The sequence below is a fragment of the Camponotus vicinus genome, unplaced genomic scaffold (genome assembly GCF_025532165.1).
Source record: "Camponotus vicinus isolate PSW18456_S1 unplaced genomic scaffold, iyCamVici1.0 SCAF_8, whole genome shotgun sequence".
Classification (NCBI taxonomy): Eukaryota; Metazoa; Arthropoda; class Insecta; order Hymenoptera; family Formicidae; genus Camponotus; species Camponotus vicinus.
The window spans coordinates 11148257-11165779 of NW_028141980.1; the positions used below are offsets into that span (position 1 = coordinate 11148257).

The window sequence follows — 17523 nt, forward strand, 5'->3', positions numbered from 1 at the left end:
ATGCCCCTTCAAATTTCGTGTCGCGTACGGGACGAAATGATATCGACTGATGAGACGGACTGATCGGAAAGAGATAAAGAGGGTATAAAGAGAGACGAGAAGAATCGCGAGAGAGGAGACGGGCAGAAATAGCCAGACGGCCGGCGGTCCCGAAACGTCGAAAGTCCGTGTTCTTGAAGGCAACGGGGCGAGATGGAAAAATTGCCTCGATGTAAAAACATGAGAATCGCTTCTCCGCCGTCCACACTCAATAAAACGACCTCGACCTAAGAGATACGCGGTCCATCGTGCCGCATATATATGGAATGGAGTACAAACACACACGCGTGAAAAATATACACGATCACTGTACATATACACACACACGTTCATGTCAACTCGAGCGGTTTCCTTTCGCAACATGATGAAGGAAACGGGAGCACGAGAAAAGGACACGAGGAGCTTGAACGGGAGGAGGGAAGGAAGCGTCCACATCCAGTCGAGTGGTCAGCTATCGAAAACCTCCTACCCGCCGCCATTCTGTCCCACCCCCCCGGGAGACCGGCTCCATCGACCAATAATAAAAAATATACGATCTCTTCGGGCTCTCGCACACGGACGCAACCGACCGGCACGCCGATCTACGTAGACGTAGGCGAATTATACTTCGAGGCCGGTTCTAAGTGATCGCATTTCCACATAGACGAGCTGACCCGATACGATATGAAAGACTGCCCGGTGCCGTTATTGCCGTATGACGAGGGGGCTGAAAAAGGCCATCGCGCTAGCGGGGGGGGGAGCGCCATGAGATCCGAAACGAAACATTATCGAGTCGGGTATTTTCTTTTTTTTTTCGCCGAGATCTTTATGATCACCGCTTAAGAAAAAATGGAGAAAAGGCTATGAGAGGGGAAAATTGTACGGTTTATAGCAGAAAAAACGGATATTAAATGCGTAACAGTCCTACAAAATTGTGCTGAAGTCTTTACCGATACATAATTCCATAGATTATCTTGGATTTTCACTTTTATTTCTAATTTGCTTGTTACGCTTTATCAAGTACAATTTCTGACGGTGTATAACTGCCTTTTTCAGCCATTAATTTCAGGATTAATTTTGATTTTTCTAAAATGGAAATTCTGTTTGGATATTTTAAAAAATATCGAGAAAGCATCGAGTTCGACTTCGCGATAACGAGCGTACACCGAGAAAGAAAAAGTATTTGCTGGAAGAGCGTGAAACAGTTGCGCGAAATCTATCAACCGCGTTCCCCTTCACAGTCTCGGCGCCCTAGCGCGGCCAAGTTAACGGAAGAAAGATGATCCATTCGTCATAATATAAAAATGGCCATGACAGCGTTATCTGTGGCCATTTCCTGCAGTCGTAGCGCCGGTTCCCCGGGCTCACTTGTCACTATGCCGGAGGTAATGATCATTACTGAGGGTTTCAACCCTACGCGCGGTACAGAGATATACGAACCTCGTAAGAGAAGAGAGCGAGAATCGCGTAGACAGACAAGGAAGGAGAGAGGACCGTCTCTATGAAAAAGAGAAGACGCTGGGATGGAGAAAACGGGATGCGGGGGTGGAGAGCAAAAGACGATGATATAGACTGTGTTCTCGACCCTGCCTTCGCCTACTCCGCGATCCCCCGGCTACCTCAACCCCTCACGAGGGTGGGACAAGATGGCCGCTGGTAGGACTTCCCGGCCCAGGTCGGGTTTATGTGTAGTAATAAATGGTAATTTAAAACAGCGAGAACTAACAATTTCTTTCTTTATTTCTTCTCCAGTGCCCCGCGCTCAAGAGCGCCCACGACGAACGCCCGGCCGAGCGCACACTAACGCGTTGGGCAAACACACGAATACACGCGCGTGCACACCACGGGGGTACTGTTCGCACCTAGAAGGGTAGATCTTCCCGAAGGTGGTAAACGCGGGAGAAAAGCGTTCTGCGAGATCTGAGAGAATAGGGTGCTAACATCGCGCTGTGGGATAGTAGGAGAGGGGGTGGCTATGGTGGAAGCACTTTTGTCGGGATATACTCGAGCCAAGAAACCGTGAACCAGCCAGTCAGCCAAGCAGCCCACGTAATATAAAGAGATATGTGCCGCGGAATAGCATTACCATTAGGAGATATAGTTTAGCGGAGAAGGCGGCACAGATGAAATGAGATACTGCGGCTGAATCATGCATGAAGCGAAGAAGGTGCGATTCGCCGTTCTCCTCGCTCTCGACCGTCGCTGTACACGTTTATCTGTAAGTATGTATATGCGTTCATACGTGTATGTCTGTATATGTGTGTATATAAACCGAGAGACATCAGGGTGATCTCCTCTTTGCCCTCCTAGTCGCGGATCTTCTCCGTCAACTTTCCCCGCCTTTTCTTACGCTTTTCTCTTTGCCACCTTGCTCAACTTCCCGCCTTCCTTTCTCTCTCTCTCTGTCTCTTTCTCTCGCTCTCTTCGTCATCTCTATGTCAACTTTCCGTCTCCTCCTCGCGCAGACTCGATGAGAAAAGTGAATATGCTACAATATTCAAATGGCAGCTGCGCGACACTTTATTAAACGCGCTATTTGCATCGCCGCCAACGTCCCCTGCTCGCCCTCTCCCCTTTCTATTGCCCGCTCCCTCGCTACGTCGACCGACGGTCGACGGTCCTTTTTGGTTGCCGACCAGACAGAGACGAGCACGACGACTGATTAAAAACTCGCCAGCGTGATAGCTGTGATAGCGACGCGTTACGCTTCGCACGCTGAAAGTATTCGGATCGAGGATCGTTTTCTATCGCCGCGTAATCAAAATCACTAAAGTCTTGAATTAATAAAAAAAAGATTAATGAATTTCAAATAAAAAAAGATAAAAAATTTTCTTATAAAGAATGTTTAACGATTAAATAAGTTTAATTCAATATAAAAGAGTAAGGATTTTAGTATATGTTTCTTATTCAAACTTCAAGTATGCTGTAGATATATCTGTAAATGTCCGCTCGATAATTTCAGATGAATAAAGAAAGTATATACAGTTTATAAAAAAAGATTTTGATTCATTATTATGAGAGTCGCGGTGCACGCAGAGATACTAGAAGAGTACTCGAGCATACTATCCCCGTAATTCTTCGCAGGACGGCTTGGGGAGCGCAGGCACACATTATGCTAATTTGTCTTTTAATCTCGTGGCACCACCGGTGCGTCTTCTCTTTTCGTTCGGAGAGGGAGGCTCGTATCCTCCAACCGAAATACAATCTGAGAGCGTGCAAGCGCACTATATACTTTGAAGAACATGATTGGTACTTATCATTTCTATTGAGAATCTCAAACAATTTGTGTTTGGACTTGCATGCGATTACAGAGATGGAGTGGCTTAGAGTATGAAAATAAAAAAGCGATAAATTCTTTCTGATATATAAAAACGTTAATGTCTAATTTCTATTTTTCTAGCGTGTTCTATGTTCCATCGCGAGATAAAACATCCAGTATTTTTCTACGTCGGCGAATCCATCGCAAGAGCTCGAAACTCCGGGAGAAATTCCGACGAGCGCGAGTCAAAGGGCAAAAAGTGTCTTCGAAGAAAGAAATTCGGAATCACGACGTGAATGAAGTAGGCGGGAGGACCAGATGGTGGTGGCCGCGGAGACAGTAGTGGGAGCACTTATGCATTTATGCATTCATATTTCCGCGGTCTCCGTTCTCGAGACGAACCGTAAGACGACGACGTTGTCGTCGTCGTCGTCATAGGAGCGCCCGAACCATAGCGATATTCCACGCCGTCGAGAAAGAGGAAAGGTAGGGAAGCGAAAGAGGTGGGCGGAAAGTTGCTCCGGAATAATAATACACGCCGGCGCCCGCGCTAGCTCCGCTCTCGCAGGAAAAAATCTGAATACATGAAACGTAATGACAGAGTGTGTACGCCTCCGCTTTCGCCGGAGCGGTCGCCAGATTCAGGATAGCCGTGTCAGGAGGAGCAGATGTCGTAGGAGCGCCTGAACGAAGTCTTCGACTTTGTTACGATATCGGCTTATCTCGCAAATCGCGAAAAAACTCAAGGAGAAGAAGAATGTTACACCCCTCTATACGTCATTTTTGTTACAATAATTATTTAATTAGAGCTTTCAGCTTACAAGAGTACAAATTAGAATGTTTTAAGTCAAAGCAGAAACAATGAGTAAAGAAACAAATTTTTTCACAACAGTTTTAATAAGAAAGAATAAAAATTATACCATTGTTCTTCGATGAAATAATCGCTGAAATTGTTGTTGAATGTCAAAATTTTGGATGTAATGATGACGTAAATTTGCTCGGTCCGCGAGAAACGATGATGACCATCGAAGAACGAGGTTATCGAGGACGACCAGAAGGACGTTGGCGAGAGAAAACAGTCGGGGACGCCGATGGCGTAAGGGTAGGAAGGTAGATGGATGAAAGGAAGGAAGGAAGGAAGGAAGGAAGGAAGGGCGCCGTCGTACCCGTGGCTCCGCCTATCGGCGCGCCGGCTCGCGGTGGTGAATACATTTAGCCTGGTTAGTTTACAAATGAATACAGCGATTGAAGCAACTTATAATATCAATGTACCTCCAACCGTCTCGCTCGCACGCCGTGCGCCACCCCTTGCTAGCATCTCGCTTCCACCCACTCTCTCGCGGGGTTCCATACAGAATGGCCATATTAACTTGATAATTAGCTCGGTTATACGACTTGCAGATGAGGAAAGACTCGGGACGGACGTCGGCTACCCCTACCAGGAGTGGTGCCAGTGTTCCTTGCTCTGCTCCCTATGCTATGCTCGACTCGGCCCGGCTCCTCGTCGCTCGTCGGATGGATATAGAACCCTTAGTTCGTATTCCTCTCCCTGTCTGCTAGGAACCCCGTCGTGGTTCGTCTCGCAGCCGGTAAATCCAAAGACGGCGACGACGACGTCGTCGTCGTTGTCATTCTCGCGCTCGTGCTTTCGGAGATATGTTTTTCGGAGTATCAATCTCTCAGTGAATTTTCAAAGTGTCTACCCTCACCTCGCAAGTGAGGGTTAATCTAGGTGATCACGTGCTCTAGCATGCGATCGCGACCACGTGCTACACGAGGTTACTCATGAGGATTGAACAAATGGCGAGATCGACGTTCGCCGTTTCTTATCAGCGCCGTCCTATCGGGCTTATATCGTGGTAACGATAAAGAGGTACGTTTCGACTAGGTCGAGAGGGAGCTTAAGCTAGAAAGATTTGCGCTGAAAGAGAGAAGTGCCGCGCGTCGCTTCGATCGTCGATCCACGACCGCGACCGTCAAGGTGACGACGACCTTCCTTCGACGTTGCCCGGATCAGGTGACGGGAAACGAGCCGTGCCATGTGCTAGGTGGCGCCTTGAGAAACTCAAAATGGCCGCACTGGCTGGCTAGACGAAAACAGCATCTCTCGCACGCGCGTTTCGAAGATGAAAATCGAGGCGAGCCGAGTCGAGCCGAGCCGAGCGTCGCGTCGCTTCGCTTCGCGCCGGCCCCATGTCCTCCTCTTTGAGGACTCGCGCTCGCCGAAGGTCTTGCCATCCGTCGCGCGCGATGCGGGAATACAAACTACCGAGGTATAACGCGTACCAGCGCATTCCGGGAGATGACTGGCATTGAGAAAGCTCGGCTTTGGAGCCGCTCCCGCTCGCTCGCTCGTCTCACTCGCTTCTCCGTCTACGACCGGAATACAGAGATGGCGGCGGCCATATTAGGATTGACTTCTGCCTTTCCGTTCGTCTCCTCTCTCATATTTTTTCTCCCCTTTCTCCCTTCGTTTTCGCATTTAGCGACGTGTCTCTATAATAAATAATGTGACAATCGCTTATCGTGACCTTTGAATGACTACGTCTAAACGCGACTTGTTTACCTGAAAACTCGTGCGGACTTTTCGTGATGAATATCACTCGCTTTTCCATCATCGATTACTTTCCATGAACATAAACAGCCTTTACAATCACACGTAATAATTTGATTCTAAAGACTTTATCGCGTGCGTTTGCTTTATGCTTTCTTCATTGCGAACGCCATTTCTGGCAAATTTCCCTGAGATATAAAGATTTCTTCTTAATCATCTCGCATACAATCAATATACAAAACTTTGTAACGCATTATAAAAGAAGTGTGAAGAAAACCGAATTGCGCGTAGATAAATTATTTTCATTATATTATCATCAATCTAAAGAAAACAATTTGAAAATATTAATGCTCCTTATGCAATATTAGATAGAGCTATCAATTTAATTATAAAATCATCTAATTATCTATATATTTTCCGTCTTGCATTATTGTGATGCGAAATTTTAGAATTATATTTGACAAGTAAACGAGACCTATGGTTGTGAATCGCGTCGCTACACAGTAAAAAATTGTGCGTCCATATGTTAAAATTTTCTTGTGTTATCACGTTTTGATTAGTACTTTAAAGTAAAATTAACATTCGACTTGTATGTTATTATTTTTATAACGTTTTCATGTGTTACATTTATGTCAACTTTATAACTTAACACTTTGTACATGTCTCTTATAAATGGAATATTATTTTGAGTATTTTTGACATAATTATTTTAAACAGTCAACATGTCTCAAAGTCAGTTTAATATTCTAAGAAAAGTTAAAGTGAATCTTGAAATAATCTTGAACTTTGACATATAAAAATAATCAAATTTACTAAAGTCAAATGTTTCTATTACAAATAATTTAAGTTAAAATAATTATTCTTATATGTTAATGTTCTACAATTCTTACGAGTTATTGTAACTATTTTTTCATGTAATTTTTAATTTGTATATTATTTTTACATTACACTTAAAGTCACAATAACAAAAATAAATGTAAAGTATTGTGTCAATTATTTAACAATTTTAATTTGTCAATAAGTAACATACGACGAATGAGTTATTTTAACTTAAAATTTAGAGTGGACTTTCTGTGACATGTGAAAAATGTTATAATTAACATTTTATTTTTTACTGTGTAAGAACATCAATTTTATTTCAAAGTTAGAAATCTTATTCTGCCATTTTCGGATGTATCGCCTCCAGTCGCGCCTTTAATCGAAGACTATATATATTAGTTTTCTCGCCTTGTGACATCGTAGTGCGATATTTCAAGTTTAGTTCTGTACTTGGTGGCATTCGTTGCAAAATGATAGCCGCGGAATCGCCCTATCGTAAAGCGAAAGCAAACGAAGGAACGTCGGAGGCGGACCGGCGACGCGATACGTACGTGCCGTCACGTACGCGACGGGGTTTTTACTGAAATCAAATCTAAATAAAGCGAGTTCGTAACACGGCGATATACACGAACGCCGCAAATTGTTCCCATGGCGGTACCCGTGAGATACCACCGCGTTTTATCGCTATCTCAAAGTTTCAACGACAGCCGTCGGCGCATTCGTTAGTCGCGCTCGAATCCGCATGTGATCAATCGGAGTCCATTTTTAATCCATCTGACGCGATCTAACAATAATTAATGTAATGGAGAGAAGAGGAGAAAAATGGAAAATAATAAAAACTTTAAACTCCGATGAAATTTTGTGAAAAAATAAATAATTATAAAAGTCTCTTCAATGTATAATGATTTAACTAGACAAATCAATATTATTTGAGATTTAAATGCACCGAAATCATTCTTAAAATTTTATAATTCTTAAAATAGTTCATTTAAATCCGAAAGTACGACAATGCCCGCTATAAGGAACCAATTTTTAAGTTTACTCTTCGCGATTTATCGAGTGACGTCTTTAAAAATGTCATTGCTATCAACGTACTGAACTCTACCGACTATTAGCGAAGGGGACACGTTTCGCGAAGCCCAGGATTGCGTCCCTGACGGTAATTGGCGTCACGTTGCACGCGGAAAACGAGTTTTCACGGGCGATAAATTCAAGAATAGCGCGAGCGCGACGAGAACTCGGCCGGTACCGCGGGGTATACGGCAAACAACAACACCTGCCGCGACTCGTGGGTGCCGCGAGGACGGTATATATAGGGAGGCCCGACAAAAGTAATGTATGCACCCTTGTACCCTGTACAATGGAAACTCCGAGAGAGCGGAGCCACCTGAGCCTGCAGGCAGGTCCGAGCACCATTCGGGCCGGCTGTTTGCGATCGACGATGCGGCCGTTGTGGCGTCGCTAATTATTTTCTCTCTCGTATCGATTCAGCCGCGTGAGAATATATTATTATTACACCGTTATCTAAGAGATTCGGGAAGAAATGCGACTCGACGATCGTCCCGCGAGTCCCGCTTATAGGTCGTTATCTATCGATTCAGCTGCTCGTGGAGTCCCGCTAATTATTCGCGTAATATCATTAGCGGCAGTGTCATCGATCTCTACGACGCGCATTACATTTCCCGCGCGCGAATAGTTGGCCTCTAATTATTCGCACGGCAAATAATAACGCACGCACGTCTTCGTCGCGATAACAAGCCAGCCGACGCCATTATTTTTTTCCCTCGTCCTCGACGGAGGACTCACGGCGAATTCCGGACTGGCAAAAGGAAGAGGGAGGAGACGAGAGAGCGAACTGGAACGAGAAGTCAGGGCACTCAGCGTGGCTAATTGCTCAAATCATTAAGAAAAAAACATGAAATCTAAGGCTCGCCGTACAGTGGGAAGCGTAGTAGATAGCGATCGACCGCGCGTATACCGTAATGAAAATAATCACGGTAGTGGCGGCAACGATAACTACGTTTCGAGCTAGATTTATTCGCGGTTCGTCGCATCCTCTCATTCGTTTGTCCTTGCATCAGACGTTTTCCGATGCGTCGGAAAGTTCGATCGCGAGAGCCGCGAAAATCTGTTTTATAAATTTCCATTTCGCTTCGAGCTTTCATTTCACACATTCGCAATAATATAAGTAACGTATAAATTCTATTTCTTTTTTCGTTAATCTTTTTCCGCCTTTGAAACGAAACGTGTATATAGTGTAAATCTAATCAGTTACACAGTAAAAAATTGTGCGTCCATATGTTAAAATTTTCTTGCGTTATCACGTTTTGATTAGTACTTTAATGTAAAATTAACATACAACTTATATGTTATTATTTTTATAACGTTTTCATGTGTTACATTTATGTCAACTTTATAACTTAATACTTTGTATATGTCTCTTAGAAATGGATTATTTTGAGTATTTTTAACATAATTATTTTAAACAGTCAACATGTCTCAAAGTCAGTTTAATATTCTAAGAAAAGTTAAAGTGAATCTTGAAATAATCTTGAACTTTGACATACAAAATAATCAAATTTACTAAAATCAAATGTTTCTATTACAAATAATTTAAATTAAAATAATTACTATTATATGTTAATGCCCTCAACATTTCTTACGAATTATTGTAACTATTTTTTTATGTAATTTTTAATTAATTTGTATGTTATTTTTCCATTACACTTAAAGTCACAATAACAAAAATAAATGTAAAGTATTGTGTCAATTATTTAACATTTTTAGTTTGTCAATAAGTAACATATACGACAAATGAGTTATTTTAACTTAAAATTTAGAGTGGACTTTCTGGGATATGTGAAAAATGTTATAATTAACATTTTATTTTTTACTGTGTATCACGCATTGACTTTTTTCTAGTTTATGATTTTACAAAAAAAAATCAATGCCATTTCTTTATATAAATAAATTATTATGCACGTGGAATATTAATCTCGCGAATAAAAATGAGGACACCAAGAGTAACAGCCCTTTTGATTACACGTTATTCTCGACAACGAAAATCCGTTTAAAGTCGATGAATCACGTCGACGCGAAATTTCGTCGCAATGCGAAAGCGCTGCGGCCAGAAGCAAGAGAAAAAAAAACACGAGAGAAGTAAGAAAAGACCGAGAAGAGAAAGAGCAAAAAAGACAGCGGGAGAAAAAAGAGCGAACGCGCGGAGGAATAAGAAAACGGAGGAGTGCGGCCGCGCATTTGCGTATTGTTATGTTAACGCCCGCGCGCGAAGTAACAATCGGCACCAAGCACAATGGTGAAATCCCGGCTGAAAAGGGGGCCAGGGAGGTTGTAGAAGCCGAAAGCAAGGGTTGGCAAGGGACGCGGGCGGGGAAACGTTATCGCATTATCGTATTGCGGCGCCTCGTTGCCGGGACTCGCTCTGCCCTTACGTAAATTCCTGCAAACAAAGATTTACACCGATACAACCGTGAGTACCCGATACCCCGTCCCTCCTCCCCTCTAATGCTCCCTCCTTCCTCTCGTTCTTCTCCTCGGCGAGTTTGCGAAACCACCGTCGAGTAAATGGGAGACGACGCGTCCGCCGCCCACTTTAATATTCCTCGTTTCCATAAAAATATGACGTTCCTTGCGAGAATCTCGAGATGACGGCCGCGACGAAGATTCGCCACGAGCCGTTTGTGCCGCGACGAGAATCGACTTCGATAACGACAGGTTCGATGAGATTACACGTCGACGCTTGCTTCTTGTCGAATAGAGAAACTACTCTTGTATCTTTTCGCAAAATAAAAAATAAATAAATTTGGTCGGTGTCTGCGAACGTGACAGTTAAATGCCGAGAATATCGTGATACATATCTAGTCTACAAATTTTATTTCTCACAGTATTTATGGTAATATTTCACATATTTCTCGTAGGTAATAAGAAGAGCAAATAGATAAAAATATGCTTTTAGCTCTCTGTTATATTTTTCATATTAACATATAATTGTTTATCGGATGTTTCTCAAGTTGATGCAGTTCTCAATCGATCTATATATGATGAAGGCAAAACACACAGCCCCTATGTTATAAGGGATAGGCTGGGGGATTTGGCGGGGGACGGTGGAGGGTGGACAGGACGAACGGTGGCGGGTCATGGGTGGGTGGTGAATATGCAAATGTAATTGATATTACTTTTTAAATATTCCCCATTCTACCCGACAGAGAGAGGGACTACCCGTCTGTCGCTCGCTTGCAGCAGAGGGTGCGCCTGCTTTATACACTCTTACTCTAAGTGCCTTTTACCCCCATGCCGATAACCTCCCACCGCTCTGCCTCTTATTCGGTAACTGCAACTGCCTTGTAAGTAAAGGTAATTAATAGACTCCGAAGACCTATCGCAAGATTTCGGCGGATAACCGGCGAACAGACTGTAATTGCTGGTAAACCGTGGCGAATTATCGCGTCTCGATAATTTGTGAACTTTCATTTCTGCTGTATAACTCCTTTTTAACTTTAAATTGCACGATTTTGTAACGAAAGAAATGAAAATAAAACAGAAATTATATCGCGAGAAAAATTTATAACTTTGCTACATAAAACCAATGTAAAAAGATGATACAAAAATATTTGAGAAAAAAATTATTATATAGTAGTGTATATTAAAATTTATATTTTATTGTTATGAAAGCTACGACGAAATTTTTTGTGATTCAAATGAAATCTAGCCCAATAATTGAAATGTGTCTTATATATTTGGGGAAGCTGCTATGTTATATATAATAGTTGAATACTATATGCTGATATTCGTCGAATAATTATGCATAAATAGAAATATCCGTTAATCATGAGGCGATATGAAGTTTATAATACGAATAATTAATAGATCAGAATATGTGATACTCTTATATCTGCATTCGTGTTAATAGTCATAAGGGATTTAGCAATTCCGATAGGAGCATAGCTCTCGTTCGCTTTTTCAATCTATCGTTCCGTCAAATATCATCTCTCCCCTTCGTGATTGATCTAATTCTAGCCAAATCTACTAAATTATCATACATTAATTTGCGTACACAATGGGCAATGAATTTATTAGTTAAATGCGTTGTGTTGACGTTGCGCTAATTATAATTTATGGTGCAATAATAGACACGATGTATGATTGCCGAATAGAATGCAAGCGATACAATAATGAGGAGGCTAGGATCCCCAATCACTGTTGAATCCCCAATCATCGCTGAAAATATTTAAAATCGCTATTTATTCTAACCACTGCTTCACTTGTTAATATAAATATCGAAAGTTCCTTCGTAATCCTATCGTTGCAAAGACACCTTAATGAATATCAAAAAGTCATGAATATCAGAAAATCAATTGAATTATTAATATTAAATCATGTCGATATATACGAATACATTTAGAGATGAATATATATTCCGAGTCTATCTCTAAAACATTTAAAACACAAAAAATTTTATCAACTTTAAAGCAAATTCAACTCTAACAATAAATTTAAAAGAATTGTATCATCAAATTCTTTAACAGTAATTTCCCTTCAATTTTTCTTCATTATTTCATATCGCGGTATTTTTCGGAAATCCTATAAATACAAGAGATGCAAATATTATAGATATAAATATTAATTTAGCTCAAATATTGAGAGTGAGAATCGCGCGTTTTACTGGAACGAATATAGACGAGTTCTCGTGTGTACAAACAAGTCGGGTCGAATACCATGAGCAGAGAACTCATGGAGATCTCCATGAGCACCTTCTCTCCATAAATCCACCATCCGTTCGTACGGAACAACACGCTGTCTGCCGATGCTAAATACGATAATAAATAATTTTACATCCATGCAAAATCGCCACGTGCTGTTACCGACGGCAAAAAAAATGATAGATCGCCGCATTATCATCGTACAAAAGTCATTAAATTCATCATCTTCAAATATATTCGCTATCAAATCGTAAGAATACACTTATTTTAGTACGAAAAATATGCATGTAAAAACAAGTAGATACATATATTAATAAAAATTTCTATTTTAATTTCTTTTATGTTTTGTACATGTCTTATAGTAGATATTATAATAAAATGCGCTCGAAAAATATTGACACGGAATATTTTCTGTGAGACTCAATTTTCAAGTCTTTAATTAATGGTTATATTTAATATTATAATAGTTATATTTCTCATGATAAATCTCGTATATACAACAATTAGCTGTATCTCCTTCCAAATACAGATAGTCACATTAGAATACAATGCGATCGTTTTTGCACCGACGAAAGTAATCCCTTTCCTGCGACTCGCTCCGGTTTGCATTACCGTGAATGCGTCCGAGCAGGTGTCAATAAGATTTATGATAATTGGCCAGGCTGTCGAATAATTAGCGAGAAATTTTGCAAATTGTGGCACGCGTTATTCCATCTCACTAGAATCCATGAGTCATACAATTAGCATTCGCTCAATTAAATCTTGGATAAATATAACTTGGATAAATACGACTTAAAATCGCAGGTGATAATAGACGCGTTTTTGTAAAGATGAAATAACGTAATGAGATGCGATTCGTTAAAAAATTCGTGTGTGGGCTAAATAGAGAGACGACTAAAGCGATCCGTTGAATAACGAATAGCGAAGAAGTAGCGTAAGGATTTACGATCAATTACGTGGCGATTTGAATTCGCGGCATTTAGACAGCCGACGATGATTAATTAATTGGGCCGCGCTCGATACGACGGGTTAATTGTTGTTTACGTTTATTATGCGGCATAATATTATCGCGTTTGACGATCGATAAAATTTCGCGCATCGCGCCGATGCTTCTCGACGGTTTTTCGTCCGGGAAACGAACGACGTGCGAGCGGATTGATTAATTTTTTTTTCAACCTACCAAATAAACGCGGAATTAATTCGTAGTAAATTCGTCGGACGCGATCGATGATTATTATGCAGAATTATACAAAATTACCTCGCCGTTCGCGATTTATTTTGTTGCCAGTCGTGTGTAATATTGAAATAACGCGCGTGGCAGACGCCATCGTCACCGACGACGTAGGTGGTTCTCGCACACGAGAATGCGGTGCTCCATCGAGCGTGCCCACCGTCGGTGATTATCGGGTTTCCTATCGCACAATTTCAAAATGGTGGATTATCTAATAGCCTTTGCGCCACGGAATAGCGTTCGCTTAACGGGCCGAGTATGAAAAATTAATTTCTCTTCGACATTGTCGCCGCGTTCGAAGAAGAGCGATCGCTCGGCGATAGTACTTATCACCTGTCATACAATCTCACACGCTTATGCATTACGCGTTTACGTGTGTGTGCGCGTAATTGCACGTCAGCGAATACAGAAGCAACGAATAATTATCGCGTTTCCTGTCGTACGACGAACAACGAGCAATGGCGAACGTTATCCCGAAGGTGTACACTCTTCGCCATGTTGCGAATTCGCCTTCGTTAAAGCGTACAGATGTTACGCGAGATAATTCCGCCGTATAATCGAAAATCAACTCCGCCATTTTTTTCTCACACGGATTCTTTCAAACTAATTGCCGCGTGTCGAGGAAAAGAGAAGGAAAGGATTCGAACGTTAGGAAGACTTAAATCAATAGACGAGATGACGTATCTCATAATTACTCCGGCTATCCTTCTCGCTATCTCCCGTGATCTCGATAATTATTATTGTCGGCGGTGTATCTCGGTATCGAATGATAACCGGTGTGATGTTTACCGATCCCGCGCGATAGAATTTTAATTTCCGCCGCGGTGACGTGGGAATTGAAATAACATTACGTAAATGCGAATAATGTATTTTTATCGTCATGATTCTACATACAAACGATAATTACATGCTACGTGTGCATTCGATACGGTTGTGTTCCTAATTTCCGAAAACAAAACTCCGACATAAACATAAAATATATAATTAACGTTGATAAAATCTCAACAAAACGCTTCGGAAACACTCGAAATAACTACTTGTCTTATTGCGCGGTTAAGAATCATATAAACTCACTTCTATTATCAAATTAATACAGTTAATTGGATTTATTTCATACGTCAGTCAATCTAAACCGGTATATTTAAAGATGAGAATTCCATTATTTTCATCTATTATTAAGTCATCTATTATTTTAACGTCTTAGTCTTAAAAAGTATTTAAAAGAAAAAAAAGGACATTCTTGTATTAAGAATATCTTTAATTTTAACATGGAAATCTTGAAATGAGATTACATTGCGTTAATTAAGGAAAAATATAATTGCTTGAATAATTGCTTGCTTGAATGAAGCCAGCATTTTATATAGCTCAATCAAGAAAAATATATTCTTATGATTTAAGATTTAATTTTCTTGAATGGAAAGGAAACAATGTTAGGTAGAAAATAACATTTTATATAGTTCAACCAAGAAAAATATATTCTTATGATTTAAGATCTAATTTTCTCAAATGAAAAAGAAACAATGTTGGGTAGAAAATAACATTTTTAAATCAAAGATTATAATTTTCTTAAAATAGAATTAAATAATTATACATTATTGAGATGACAATTACTATATTGAAATAAGATTATAATATTGTTGAAATTTAAAATTATTAAATTCTTCTAAGAAGATTACAAATTGTTGCGTATATATGAAACAATGAACGCGTTAATTTAATAAGTATATAAGTTTTGATTTGACACTTATTTTTTTTCTGTGTAGTTGCTTTAAATCTAAAGATTGTATTCTCGTCTAAGGAAAAAATTTTCAATCGCGATTGGCACGATTCTTTTCCAATCCTTCGACTCCGGAACTAATCGAGATAAACCAGTGCGACGATGCGTATCCGGTATGTGCCACGCACAAATTCCACATAGCGATACGACACCTACGTATGTATGTAACTCTGAGAAAGTCGCTCGCCATGGTGAACAAACGCGAACGGAAATCGCCGCGGGTACGTACCGCCATCGTGAGCAACAACAACAACAACAGCAGGAACAGGAGCAGCAGCAGCGGAGACCGGAGGGAGCAACACCACGTCAGTGGTACACACGTACCACCAACGTAGCGTACACACGTTACCAAGTTGCGTGCCGCGGGTAATTACCGGGTTTCGCCGTGGTAACGCACCAGCGATGGCGGATCCGCCTGCGTATCGTACATAGCCGGGGCCAGGATTCAAGCATTCGGGCATTCGGGCGACGCCACCGGCACACACGGTGTGTTCCCGTCACACCGTTGGTTTCAACGCCAATTAAACACCCGCTTGTCAAGGAGAAACGGAGGGGCCCGACGCCGCCACCGCGATTCGCTGTCGCACGCGATGCGTTGCCGAGCGTTATTATTACGTGTCATTGCCACCCACACGCGATGGCGGTTTTTGAGAGAACGCACGAGCACAGGCATGCCGGAGAAACTAACGTGGGAAGAGAACCGGCGAATCGAAGACGCTCGAATCTAATTAGAGTCCGATTGTGACATTTTTTTCATTGCCTTTCTTATATTCTAGAAATTAATTAAGAACATGTCTTAATTATAGATTATAATAATAAAATATGAAATATTAGTATTAAAATGTGTAATATAATTATATTTTTCATATACTTTCTCAGAATATACGTTGTCGAAAGATCAGAGAAAATTAATTATCGCCTTAATCCAGCATCGACTGCTCAGAGAGCTTCAATCGACTTAAAATCGAGTGTAATCGCGAACGAGAAATCTCGAGAGGGCAGAATTATGATGTCGGAAGGGATTTCCTTGGAGCGCTATCGCGCGACATAATTTTTAGGCCGAAAAATCGTGTACACGTCGGAAGAGAAAAAATAAATATTGCGATTGTTTAGATGAAAGGGAAGGCGGTAGCGCGCCGCCGTCTTTTTTTTCGCGATACCGGACTGTCGTAAATCCTTCGCTAAGCCTCCGGCGCGCTGGCCGCAATTAGCGTTTATAACGAAAAATACGCGGGGAAAGTAATATTCGCGATAACGGGTCGTGTCGCGCGCGCGGAATAAAATCTGACCCGCGGGCAAAACTCGTTGCCGACAAATGTCGTTCGCGCTGCGTACAACAGCGCGTTCCCGTTTTCAGTGCGTATCGTTCACCACCAATCGCGCCACGCATCTGGATTTTTCCAGCCACCCCTGACCGCGTCCAATCGCGAGACGCAAAAATTGCGAATGCATATAGGTCGCGGTTGAGTAGGCAATATTTGCGCGATAACGTAACGGCCTACGTGCGTGTGCGTCCGCGATAAAAAATATGACGCAACGTGCATCGCGAGGGATCACCTTAGGATTTACGTCAAAGGAAGAAGGGAAAAAAATGCCTGCTGATAGCGCGAGTTCGCGAATCGTTAAGTTTTCCTCGGGTACCGGCGACATCGCGGTGCGCCTCGTATTATCGTGGGCGGATAATTATTCCGACTCGTAGTGCGCTATTTTTCCGTCGCATTCTTTTTTCCTCATCCATTGCGATATTATTCAATTTGAAATTTTATGCAAAATCTCTTCTGCGGTATATGTAACGCAACCGATCGCTTCTTGCAATTACGCGCTCCATATATGTCTACGCAATTCCAGCTTCTCAATGTAACGACTTTTTCAATAAATCATTTGTTGAATATAAATTTCTTTCCTGGCTTGTATATACGTGAAGAGCTTTCACGAGAAAATTGAGTGTTTTTTTGCGAGCGTAATAATTGTTAAAGAATATACATGTGCATGGAAGGAACAAGAAGATTAATTATAATGTATTATTTTTTGTGGTCTATATTAAATTAGATTAATTAGAGAGAAAATGTACAAGCGCATTGATATTATGATACCCAACATGTTATATAAATGACATATTTATATTCGCTTATTATTCATCTATCA

General features: G+C 41.2%; 2 long non-coding RNA genes across 9 annotated transcripts in view; one reads left to right on the forward strand and one right to left on the reverse strand.

Moving 5' to 3' along the window:
* Nucleotides 1-17523, reverse strand: part of LOC145976065 (uncharacterized) — a 204189-nt gene that overhangs the window by 118240 nt on the left and 68426 nt on the right. The gene's annotated exons all lie outside the window — the stretch shown is intronic.
* Nucleotides 1-17523, forward strand: part of LOC145976067 (uncharacterized) — a 143215-nt gene that overhangs the window by 66461 nt on the left and 59231 nt on the right. Inside the window, exons 3-6 of one of the 4 annotated variants that reach the window (XR_014440176.1) lie at nt 1075-1674; nt 1771-2236; nt 3419-4497; nt 4679-5150. The exons of 2 other annotated variants lie outside the window; for them this stretch is intronic. This is a non-coding gene — a long non-coding RNA (uncharacterized LOC145976067). Of the gene's footprint in view, nt 1-1074; nt 1675-1770; nt 2237-3418; nt 5151-17523 lie in introns of all 4 variants that reach the window. One more of the 4 variants, XR_014440177.1, reaches the window with a different exon arrangement.